The sequence below is a fragment of the Manduca sexta genome, chromosome 19 (genome assembly GCF_014839805.1).
Source record: "Manduca sexta isolate Smith_Timp_Sample1 chromosome 19, JHU_Msex_v1.0, whole genome shotgun sequence".
Taxonomy (NCBI): domain Eukaryota; kingdom Metazoa; phylum Arthropoda; class Insecta; order Lepidoptera; family Sphingidae; genus Manduca; species Manduca sexta.
This window is the reverse complement of record NC_051133.1, coordinates 12717109-12730173: the sequence shown is the minus strand read 5'-3', so window position 1 is coordinate 12730173 and position 13065 is coordinate 12717109.

Here is a 13065-nt window from a genome sequence, read left to right as displayed (position 1 = left end):
AAACCATCCATAAATAACGTAGGTTGGATCCATGCATGCAATGCATCAAAATCTCAGTTTTAATTTTCTGATTTTTTGGTCATTTTGTTGTTTAGTTTGAATATGGCGTGAGTGTATTTCTGTCTGAAAGTGTGATGTTGCCGCTGCGATGAATTCTCTTAGAATCACTGTAGACGCATAAGCGCGTGTAAAATTTAAATTACTTTTTATTAATATTTATTTTTTTCGGAACTTACACTTTCCCATCTACGGTTCGAGTAACTTATTGTAAACTGTTATCAAGAACATAAGCAATTTAGTAACGCATTGTCAAAATGAACCTATATTACTTCCCGGGATAAAAAATAGCCTATGTTCTTCCCAGAGTATCTATTTCCATAGGTTCAGCCTTCAAATCGTAACAGACAATATTTACTTTCGCATTAATATGTATGTATGAAAGTATGGATAGGACAAGACGACGTGGGTGTGATAAAATATTAAAATTATTAATAATGGCGAAGAATCAATTGTAACTAAAGATTTTCTTTTATAAAATGCGTAACACCTAAATTATAGCATGCCAATTTTTAGACTTCCTATCAAACAAAATATAAGTGCAGAAATACACATTTTATTATATAAAATAATTCAAAATCTTACTTACAAAAATTGCCACCTTCATCGTATCGTTTTGTTTTACAGTAAATATATCAATATAGCAAGAGGCAGTTTCGAAATGTTACATTTTCACAGTGAAATCCTCTTTTTTATATTGCGCAATGAAAACATATATATGTAAATAAGAAGTAATGTACTTACATAAATTATAGATAAACTGAATTACTTAAATAGTTGATCACGCACACTTGCATGACACTATAAACGTTACAAACTAAATAAATTAATTATAATATAACATTTTAAAACATTAGTTACTTAGGGTTTGTGTTTTAATTTTTTAAAGTTTTTTTTATTATAGCCCTATATTCATTGCCTATAGTAACTCCAGGTCATAGCTGAAAAAAATAACTAGCGACGTATCTTATAGATTATAGGTTTTTACCCATTTAAAGAGAAAAAAACAATTTTATTTTTTTATTAAAGCTCTGGCTTTTAATGGCGGAACTTGTCATTTTAAATGAAAATGACATGCGTATGTCTTCACAAAGCTTGTGATGTGTGCACTTAGTGTTTCAAGAGGGAATGCTTTATATCAATAATTGTAAAGCATTTAAATGACTTCGACTCACTATTATTTTCGATAGATAGATGTGAGTCCACTGTACCTAATGGAAAGTGGAATGGGGTCCAATATAATGTCGATTGATGAGAGATGATTACCTCTCCGCAGTCAGCACAATTATGCCGGCCTGTTGAAACTGGATATTCACAGGCTGATCCCAGAACGCGACACAATTACGTGGGCCATTGTGGCGGGTTTTAACACCTTGTGTATGTTGGGCACTATCCGGGCGGATATAAAATATATCCTACCACCAGCAAACCTATCCATCTTGAAACGAGGCTTAAAAAGAGTGATCACCTCTCGGTGGTCAAAGGCTTGACGGTGCCTCTGGCATTGCTACAGTCCAGGCGGCAGTCCATCAGGCGGACTACTTACTCGTTTACCTACTAAGGCAATAAAAATATCAAATAAAAAATATCAGTCCTAAGATAGCCGGTTTCAGAATCTAAGGGCTGATTTTGCGCTGTTTGAATAAATATTAATCGTCAAATATAAAAAATACAAAAGTCAAGTTCCCAAATAAGTGGTAACAAAATAATGCATTCAGCATTACGTTGACTGGTTTGGTGGCGTAGCCTATTAGCGCACGACTGCAGTGCTGAGGTCTCAAATCGACCCCGGATCTGGCCGTGATTTTGGGTTTTAGGCCCAAAAACCGAACTAGATGGCTCAACATCGTGCGCGAAGGACTGTTTCCCTGATGACTCACGACCCCCAGCATTGGGTAATCGATGCTAGGAGGAGGAGGAGGATGGCTATATGTTCGCCCCTATCCCATCATGGGACGGATATACATGGCTGAAAGCAGGTGCACCAGTTGCGCCTCTACCTACCCTTTCGAGGATAAAAAGCGTGAGTGTAAACATAGTAAAAGAGACCTTTAATATTCAATAAGCCATTAAATACATTATCAAAACAAACACATTATAGGCCTTTGTCTAAACACCTGTTTATTTCATTGTGATTATATTCTCTAAGTTTTCTTAATGTGAAGAACTAATAGTAACCTATGTAAATATACTCATACACAGTAGGTATTAGTATAAATAATTCAAATAATCTATACAACATTCATGTTTATTCACTGACATAAAAAATGTATTTGTATTGACGAAATCACATTGAAATATTTTGTAATATTATCGCCTGTGAAATTTGATAAGTGTGTCACTTGCCTTTATTATTTTATATTATTAAACATAGCCTTGGGGGCGTTGTTGTATTGCGAGCGTGCGACGACACCGCTTTAAAGTCCCAGGTTCGAATCCCGGTTTGGACTAAGCGATATTGGGTTTTATTGCTCAGTATCAAACCGGAATTCGGAGTCTGGATATGGTGTTAGGTTTGTCTTCTATCATAATCATGGGACCGAAGACAACTGGTGAAAAGTGGGTGCCCTAATTACAACTCTGCCTACCTTTTCTGAGGTAAAGGCGAACGTCGAAGTGCCTTACAAAAGGGAAACTTTGATGACTTCTTCTCGTGGGTCGTCTGAGATAAAGAAGTTGCCTTATGAATAATGTGGCTTCATCGTGTAAATTTTCTGGGAAAAAGGTACCTTATGATTACTGTGGCATCATATTAGTGAAATGATTTTGGTAATTACAAACTGTAAGTTTATAGATTACCCCCTACTCGCTAATAATTGATTTTGGTACTCGCTTTCACCCGTGGCTCCGCTTGTGGATAGAATCGTTTCCGCGGTAACGTATCCTGTAGCTTTGATGGATAATAATCTTTCTTTTACTGAAAAATTGCCAGAGATTGCCACGTTATAAAACAGAGAAGTGAGAGTTGTAATACTGCACTGAGAGTTCCGTACAGACTTATAAGTAAGGTCTAAGTATGAAGTTAAAACTTGTCAAACCTAAATTTCTCGTTCGATTTCTGGACTAAGTTATTGTTGGTGCAATATAATACAGCAAATAACAAATAAATTCGCATTTTTGGTTTTAAATTACATATTTCCGGTTTTCAGATTTTTCATTACGTGTTATATGAGATATCACTTCTTGCCAAATTTCATTATATATTTTAATTTTCTTATGAAATGGAAAAATGTGACATAAACAGCCATACCTTTAATCGCGTTGACTTACAAGTTTGATATTTTTCACGGCTGAAAGAGACTATCGACCAGAAGGTTTATTATAAATTTCAATTTGATGCCTTTGCGCGTTCCTAAGAAAAGGGTCTTCACAGCCAGACAGTCAGAATGATCCTATAAGGGTTCCTTTTGAAGTAAGGAACCCTAAAAAAAACTATCTTTAGCTTTATAGCTGACATATGTTTTAGTTTATTTTTTTTTTCTTCCAATTTTCTTATATAATACTTACTTAGGATTTGACAATGACATTATTTTGTAGTGCATGCTTGTGACATAAATACTTTGAAAAATTCTTACATTATACTCTTGAAGAAAATGTAATTTTGTATACCATCTTTTGGTTAAATATGGTTGCTCTGAAGAATCTCTTGTTTGGTCATCGTTATTTACCCATATTTGCGGAATAAATATATCTTTATCTTTATATGGTAATATAGAATAATATAACCTAGTAAGAATTCAAAAAGAGAGCGTATTTCCATCTAAATGACCGGCCACTCTTCTCTATGCTTCCTGGTATTGCAGATGTTTATGAGCGGCGGTTATCACTTACCATCAGGTGAACTGTATGTTCGTTTTCTCCTGTAACATAATTAAAAATACGACGCCGCTCGGCTGTTAGACTTTTCCTGGAATAAAAATCTGATCATCTTTTTCAGGGGTAAATATGAACCTCCTATTCCAAAACATGTTATAACTGTTCAACAAATTTCATTCAAATCCATTCAGCAGTTACTGCACGTACTACTACTGTACTACTGAAGTTAGGCCTTAGTCCACCACGCTGACCAAATAACCCAATATATTATTTACTTATAATAAAATTGTAACAGGACGATGTCTGCACATCATAGATATTAAAGAAAAACTAATATGAGGGGCCTCATAAGCGAAAACAACAGTTTTTAGATTTTTTAGTCTGCATGTTTGTACACTTATTACTTACTAGCTTCCGCCCGCAGCTTCGCCCGCGTGGATTTCGGACTTCAAAAATGGAGGAGGTGCTCAATTTGTCGGGATGTTTTTTTAATGTATGGTGGTATGCAGGTGGTCCGATTGTCCGGTCAGGGTCTGATGATGGGATCTTGGTGAAATCGAAGGAACTTTTAACCATTAAGGTTGCACACGCGACGGAAGCTTAAAAAATGGAGTAACTTCTCCTGTTTTCCCAACATTTCCCTTCACTGCTCTGCTCCTATTAATTGTAGCGTGATGAAAAGTATACTATAACCAGCTCAGGAGTATGAAAAATAATTGTACCAAGTTTCGTTAAAATCCGTCGAGTAGTTTTTGTTTCTATAACGGTTATACAGACAGACAGACAGACAAAAATTTTACTTATTGCATTTTTGGCATCAGTATCGATCCCTAATCACCCCCTGATAGTTATTTTGGAAATATATTTCATGTACAGAATTGACCTCTCTACAGATTTATTATAAGTATAGATAACTTAGTACATGAAATTGAATGCAGTTTTCACCGATGTATTATTGCTCGTAGTCGAACATAAAATATTCGTATCATTTTATCACAGGAAAATGTAAAGCGGGACCTCTATCCCGTAAAAACATTTTCACGCGGACGGAGCTGCAAGCAAATGTTAGGGATAAATAAAATAGGTCATAGTGAGCAAGGTATTTATTTTTCAAAAAATATTCATTTGGCGTCCGGCGTTTCTTCTGCTGCGCTTTCATCTCCCGGGGCGCTCTCCGACCCTACTGTCAATATCAAGTTGATTGGAGTCAGGGTAGGCAGGAGAGCTATGTTTCCTACGTCCAAGGAAATTGTCATTGGCGCGGCATGGGTGTGGGTCATCATCAAAACGCAGAACACAGCCTGAAAAATAAGATCTTGGTATATCAAACTGTTTTATGATCAAATAGACTGCCTTGGTGGCGTAGTTTGCTGGTGGTAGGATATATTTGATATCCGCCTAGATAGCGCCCACCATACACTAAGTGTTGAAACCCGCCATAGTGGCCCGCGTAAGTGTATCGCATTCTGGTATCAGCCTGTGTATACCCGGTTCCATTCGGCCGCCATAATTATGTCGACTCTCGAGGGGTCATCATTCGACACAATCATCTCTCATCATACGACATTTTATTGAACCCCACTCCACTTACCATCAGGTGCAGTGGGATCACTTGCCGTGCACGTGGTAAAAAAACTCCATAATATACGACATTTTGATTATGATTTATTGTCCATACGACGTATCTAATTTCTAAAGCAAAAAACGTGCATTGTTCCGCAGTGTTTTTTTGTTGTTTCATATAATTAAAATTAATAACAATCAAGTGTAACCCCAAAAAAAAAAAAAAAAAAAAAGCGGGATAGCCTAGTTGGGTGTGGAACGGACTGCCGAGACGAATGTCCGCAGGTTCAAATCCCAAGGGCACACACCTCTGACTTTTCTAAAAAAAAATCATGTGTGTATTCTTTGTGAATTTATCGTTCGCTTTAACGGTGAAGGAAAACATCGTGAGGAAACCTGCACATCTGAGAAGTTCTCTATAGGAATTTCGAAGGTGTGTGAAGTCTACCAATCCGTACGAGGCCAGCGTGGTGGACTAAGGCCTAATCCCTCTCAGTAGTAGAGGAGGCCCGTGCTCAGCAGTGGGCAAGTATATAATACAGGGCTGATATTATTAAGTGTATTCCCAACCACGCCCTACATTTTTTTTTGCTTTCGCGGAGAAAGTCCCTTATTACTATCGCCCACTCGCTCAGAAGCCCCCGCGCACCGAAGGACGCCCTCGGCGTCTACGGCGGTATGAGTCCAACTACACACTGCCGTCCATCCCGGGGTTCAACCGAAAAATGTGCAAAAGACGCACAAAAATGCACAAGGTACCAGTGGCGAAGGGTGAAAATTTTCAAAAGGTAACCCGGTGTAAAAAAAATTGGCGTCAGTTAAGATATCGGGGCAATTTATCGGCAAACAAAAACTAAGACAACGAATTAGTCTTGATTCGAAATCAACAAACGTTGACATACATACTAAATTACCTATTATGCGTAAATAATTGAAACATTCATAAAATCGAACAATAAACGAAGATAATTCTCGATCCATTAATCAAAATATAAGTACTTACCTATTAATTAGTTATAACAGCAACAAAAGTAAGTATTAAAATTATAACCACACTACACTAAAAGTATCTGTTTATTTTCAAAATAAAACTATAAATGTAATAGAAATAGGTATCACGATCGCCAAACAGACCAACAGTTTAAGTCTACTTACATGATAAACTTATATAATTATCAATTTAAATTATAATCAAGAAAGGTTATTCGTTAACTTTTCATTGTATCGTGGTGCTACTTTTAATTCAGTATAATATCATATTTATTTTCTTCTAACAAACATTTTGTGTCTAAAATCAAAAACTTTCAGATCTTCTTCAAATATTTTACCATCTAAATACTAATATGTGAAATCACCGACTAATAATATACTTACGTAAAATATACTTACGTAAAGGTAGACATTAAACTGATCACAGGTAGTTATTTCCATTATAATACACTTTTATTTGTAGTTTCTAAATAAACAAAGCGCTGGTAACTAAACATCACATATATATCAAAAAATAAAATGAATATGACAATTTACAAACACCGCAACTTGATAGCATAATAAATTATGACGTTTGAAGGACGTAAAAAGCGACAACTATACAAAGTCGGTTAACGTGAAGCCGAACTAGCTCGGGTTACCTTTGCCCATATCTTCCGCGCGATTTCGACAAACACTGGCATTGAAAGTCATAGAAAGTGCTGCCATCTATATTAAAAAACATACTACGACATTAAGCCGCTTGACAGCGGGTTACCTTTGCCTGTGGCGTCACAATTTCACTTAGGTAACGAAATTTCTGGGGAACTAAATACAAGGTGCGCCATCTAACGTCATTTAAAATAAGTAATTGATATCGATTAAATTAACAAACAACGGGCTAATGGCCGATAGATGTCATTATTAAGTTATCAATTATAATCAATAAGTTAAGCTATTATAATTATTGTCCATTGTCTGATATGTTGTAAATTTGTATTTGCCTATTAAATATATTGTTTAGTATCACCGAAAACCTAAAAGGGAAGCCGGTGGGAATCGGCTTGTATGGACGCTTCGCCACTGCAAGGTACAGCCCCCTGCTGCCCGCCGACGACCCTCTTCGTGGCCCCTATTATTCGCTTCTTACGACAGGCCGGGGATACCGTGGTGGAATTCTCCAAACGCTCCTATTCCACAGGGCGGAACCACGTCCTACCTAACCTAACCAGAAACAAATATTTACAGATGTAAATATTTGGTTCGTTTTGAAGACCCAATTCACGTTACCACTTTACTGATATTTAGAACTAAGCATTTGCTAAGAATGATAATAACGCCATTCCTAAATAATGTTATTATCACGTTTAAATGAGAGATTAAATGTTAAAAGCAACATATCGACATTTGGAATGACATCATATATCGACATATCAATATCGACAATTATATCTAAGCGACAATCGTACCTATAAAAGATTTTTTTTGAGTAGAGCAATTGAATGTTTTGATTTAATAAGAAAATTCAAAACAATTAAACTTTTAACTATCATAAAAATATCATCTAATAATACTGAAATTGTCATAGAGCTACAAAATCTAGATCAAACGACGCAAAAGTCTGGCGATCCCAAATATTTCTATGATTAATTTTCGGTATATTTGTTGCTTAGATATGATTGTCTTTCAAGCGACGATATGTTACAAGAATATTTAAATGTTAACAGAAAAAAAGAATTTTTTTAACGCATATTATTATGACAATAATTTAAAATATTATTTTATTGCAAAAATTTAAAGTCAACAAATATTTGAAATTTATAATACTGTATATTTTTTATTTATTTCTTACTATAAAAAAATATACTTACAATAATGGCAGCCTTCATTTTTATGTTTGTATTAACAAGTTTATACGAAATAACAGTTGAAGAAGAATTATATATATTTTCATTGAAATCCACCTTTTTATACAGAATTTACTCAATAAAAATCAATATGTAAATATGTGATTACATTAGACTATAGGCAAACTGCAGAAAAAGTATTTGAATACGTACATTATGATTACAGTAATATGCATATCTATACTAATGTACAAAACTGAAGCGTGTGTTTGTGTGAACGCGCTAAACTCAGTAACTACTAATTCATTTTACTGCTGAGTGCTATAGGCTACTGTTTATCCCAATAAAATATTTACCGGGAAAAAAAATGTCACGCGGGCAGAGCCGCAGGCTTAAGCTATCGTGAATTAAGTTATAATTAGTAAACAAAGTTACACGCGCTTAGAGCAAATAGTATTTTTTAACTTAAGTAGTAATATCAGCCCTGTATTATATACTGTCCCACTGTTGGGCACGGGCCTCCTCTACTACTTAGAGGGATTAGGCCTTAGTCCACCACGCTGGCCTAGTGCGGATTGGTAGACTTCACACACCCCTGAAAATTCCTATAGAGAAATTCTCAGGTATGCAAGTTTCCTCACGATGTTTTTCCGTCACCGTTAAAGCGAACGATAATTTACAAAGAATACACACACATTTCTTTTGAAAAATCAGAGGTGTGTGCCCTTGGGATTTGAACCTGCGGACATTCGTCTCGACAGTCCGTTTCACAACCAACTAGGCTATCGCCGAGTAAACTTAATTAGTAATAAATGCTAATCTTTCTATTTTACACAATAAAATATTTAGGGTATGTTTTACAAGTTACCATCATGCTATACGACCGCCCATGAACAGTAGAAACACCATCCAATACCTTGATTAACAAAGTTTTGTTTGGTATTCCACTGCTCTCGTCATCCTGAGACATGAGATGTTAAGTCATATTATGTCCAGTAGTTACACGGGCTATAATCATCATCAAACCGGAACACAACAGTGACTATACACTGCTACTTGGCAGTAGAAATAGACATTGCAGTGATACCTACCTACCACCAGTAAATCCGACCAAATAGATAGTGAGTGATAAATTAGTACTATCTACATTAGCTGCTGTTGTGTAATACGACAACAATGGAATGCAATTTATTAGAAACTTGTAAAACATGCCCTAAATATTGTATCATATAAAATGGAAAGATAGCCATTTTTTACAAATAAAATGAAAAAGAATGCTATCTACTCTAAGCACTCTGTTTACTAATTATAATTTAATTCACGAAAGCTTTTGCCCGCGGCTATGCCTGCGTGAAAAAGTTTTTCCAGGGTAAATATTTGCTCGGGATAAAATGTAGTCTATAGCACTCAACAGAAAAGTAGCTTCCTATTAGTGAAAAAAAAATCAAAATCGGTTTAGTAGGTCCTGAGTTTAGCGCGTTCATACAAACACACGCTTCAGTTTTATACATTAGTATAGATATGCATATTAGTGTTATCATAATGTGCGTATTCAAATACTTTTTCAGCAGTTTGCCTATAATCTAATGTAATCACATATTTACATATTGATTTTTATTGAGTAAATTCTGTATAAAAAGGTGGATTTCAACGAAAATATATATCATTCTTCTTCAACTGTCATTTCGTATAAACTAGTTAATACAAACATAAAAATGAAAGCTGCCATTATTGTAAGTATATTTTTTTATAGAAAGAAATAAATAGAAAATATACAGTATTATAAGTGTTAAATATTTGTGGACTTTTTCAATTATTCCAAAAAATTAATATTTTTAAATTATTGTTATAATAATATGTAATAGTATTAAAAAAAATTTTTTTTTCTGTTGACATTTAAATATTCTTGTAACATATCGACATTTGATAGGCAATCATATCTAAGCGACAAATAAACCGAAAATTAATTATATACATTTTTGGGTTCGCCAGATTTTTGCGTCGTCTGATCTAGGTTTTATAACTCTACGACAATTTCAGTATTTAAGTTTATAGTTTAATTGTTTTGAATTTTCTTATTAAAATCAAAACTTTCAATTGCTCTACTCTAAAATGTACTTCTATAAGTACGATTGTCGCTTAGATATAATTGCCTTTACAGTGTCGACATGTTGCTGAAATCTAACATTTAATCTCTCAGTCCAATGCTGTATACTATAAACGGCAAAAGGCGTTATTCTTATTTTTAGCACAATGCTTCTAAATAATATCAGTTAAGTATTCACGCGGATTCGATCTCCAAATTGAGTCAAATACTTACATGTGTAATTATTTGTTTCTGGTTTGGATGTTTTGGGAACATGGTTGGGAATATACGTGATTGACCGAAACCCAAGCACGATAGTCACAGTACGACTGTTTTTTTTTTATACAGGCATGGCAATTGCATTGGCAATTCATTGGCAATTGATGACGAGAGATAAGTACCCCACGACAGTAACACAATAAAGCCGGTCGAATGGAACCGGGTATACAAGGGGTGATCCCGGAACGCAACACACTTACGTAGGCTACAATGACGAGCTTATCCGTGTGCACAGTCGACACTATCCGGGCGGATATAAAATATATCATACCACCAGCAAACTCCGCCACCAAGGCAGTCTATTAGATCATAAACAGTTTGATATACCAAGATCTTATTTTCCAGGCTGTATTCTGCGTTTTGATGATGACCCACATCCATGCCATGCCGTTAACAGTTACCTTGGACCTGGGAGAGATATCTCTGCTGCCAGACCTGACTCCACTCAACTTGATGCTGTCAATAGGTTCGGAGAGCGCCCCGGAAGATGTAGGTGCAGCAGAAGAAACGACGGACGCCAAATGAATAATATTTGAAAAGTAAATACCTTGCACACTATGAACTATTTTATTCATCCCTAGCATTTGCTTGCAGGTCCGTCCGCGTGAAGAAGTTTTTACGGGATAAACATCCCGCTTTACATTTCCCTGTGATAAAATGATACCTATATTTTAAGTTAGACTACTAGCAATCTATCGATGAAAACTGCATTCAATTGCATGTACTAGGCTGAGAAATAAGTATACAAACATGCAGACTAAAAAATCTAAAATGTGTTGTTTTCGCTTATAAGACCCTCATATTAGTTTTTTTTTATATCTATGACATGCAGACATCGTCCTGATACAATTTTATTATAAGTAAATGTATTAGGTTAATGGGGCAGCGTGGTGAAGTAAGGCCTAACTTCAGTAGTACAGGAAACTTTACCCAAGGTCGGAATATAATACAAAGCTATAACTTACATTCGATTATCTTGTATTATTAACTGCTTACGCAAAAAGAGGGATGCTAAACTCTTAAAGAGATAATCTATGTAGCTACCTATACCTATTGGGTAGTTGTTAAACAGATGAACCCCGTAATGTTTGTTTATATATAGCATCACTTCAGGGTTTGAAACAACGAGTGCACACTTCAAAAACTTTATGAAAGCACACGCGTGCGCAATTTACATTTTTTAATTAAAACTACAGTTAGGGGCACAGTTATCGCACGAAGTGACTCAACTTTAGTTGATGTGTAACATATTAAAATTAGGACATTTTTTATTGAGATAACAGGCAAATTAAATTACATAAACTTAAAACAGATAATATCTAAGAGTCCAATAACATTCGACTTACGGGGTTTTTGACATTGTTTACAAAATGAAACCACATTCTCGTTTTCGCCTTCGCTGACATTGTGCCAAAAATCATCCATTAATAAAAAAAAAAACAAAAAAAACCCTCCTCCTAGCTAAATTTCGACCACGGCGACCAATCTCAACAGAGATCAGCCAGCTACGCAGGATATAATGCACAAGTGTGTGCGCAATACACAGGTGCACTCTCTGTTCCTTCACTCTCATAGTTCGGTGAGACGGCATGCTGACATTACCGGAGAGAGGTCAGACGCAGGACCAACGGCTTTACGTGCTTTCCGAGGCACGGGGGTATCACACCGCCAACTTCCAGACTCCGAGTGCGACTGAGTAATTTTTAAGATGCAAAAACCCAGCCACATTTATTTTGCCCCGACTCGGGATTCGAACCCAGGACCTCAGCGCGGTAGTCGTTCTTGTACCGTGTACAATTACAACTACGCCACCGAGGCAGTCATTAATAACGAATATTTTTGCCAAAAAACCTGTTTTAGTTTCAGATTTTTTTATCATTTTGTAGTTTAGTGCGAATACTGCGGTGCTGACTGAAAGTATGATATTGTCACTGCAACGAATTCTCTTAGAGTAGCAGTAGTCGCATTAAGGCGCGTAAAATTAAAACTACTTTTCATTAATATTTATTCTGAAACGTGCATTTTTTATTTTATATGTACGGCTCAAGTAACTTATTGTAAAGTGTTATTTTCAAGTAGATAAATATGTAATTTCATTACTGGTGGTAGGTCTCCCATATGTGAGAGTCCGCCTGGGTAGGTACGATCAGCAACAAAAGCCGATGAACAGATACTAATTTACAAAACACCTTAACATTGAAACGGATCATAAATCACTTACCAAGGAAGAGTACAGATTAAGGTTATCATTTCAATATGGATACCAAAGTAAAGGATTGGCTAAAAAAATATGAAAAAGAAACTGACGTTTACGTTGAATCCTTCGAAGAGAATCTCCTGCCAGAATAATTTTGAATTTACACATTTGTTCCTTAAACCGGCCAGTTCTCTATAAAATAGGATGTTTGAAATGTAACTAACCTATTCCTATTAATGTTATAATATTAC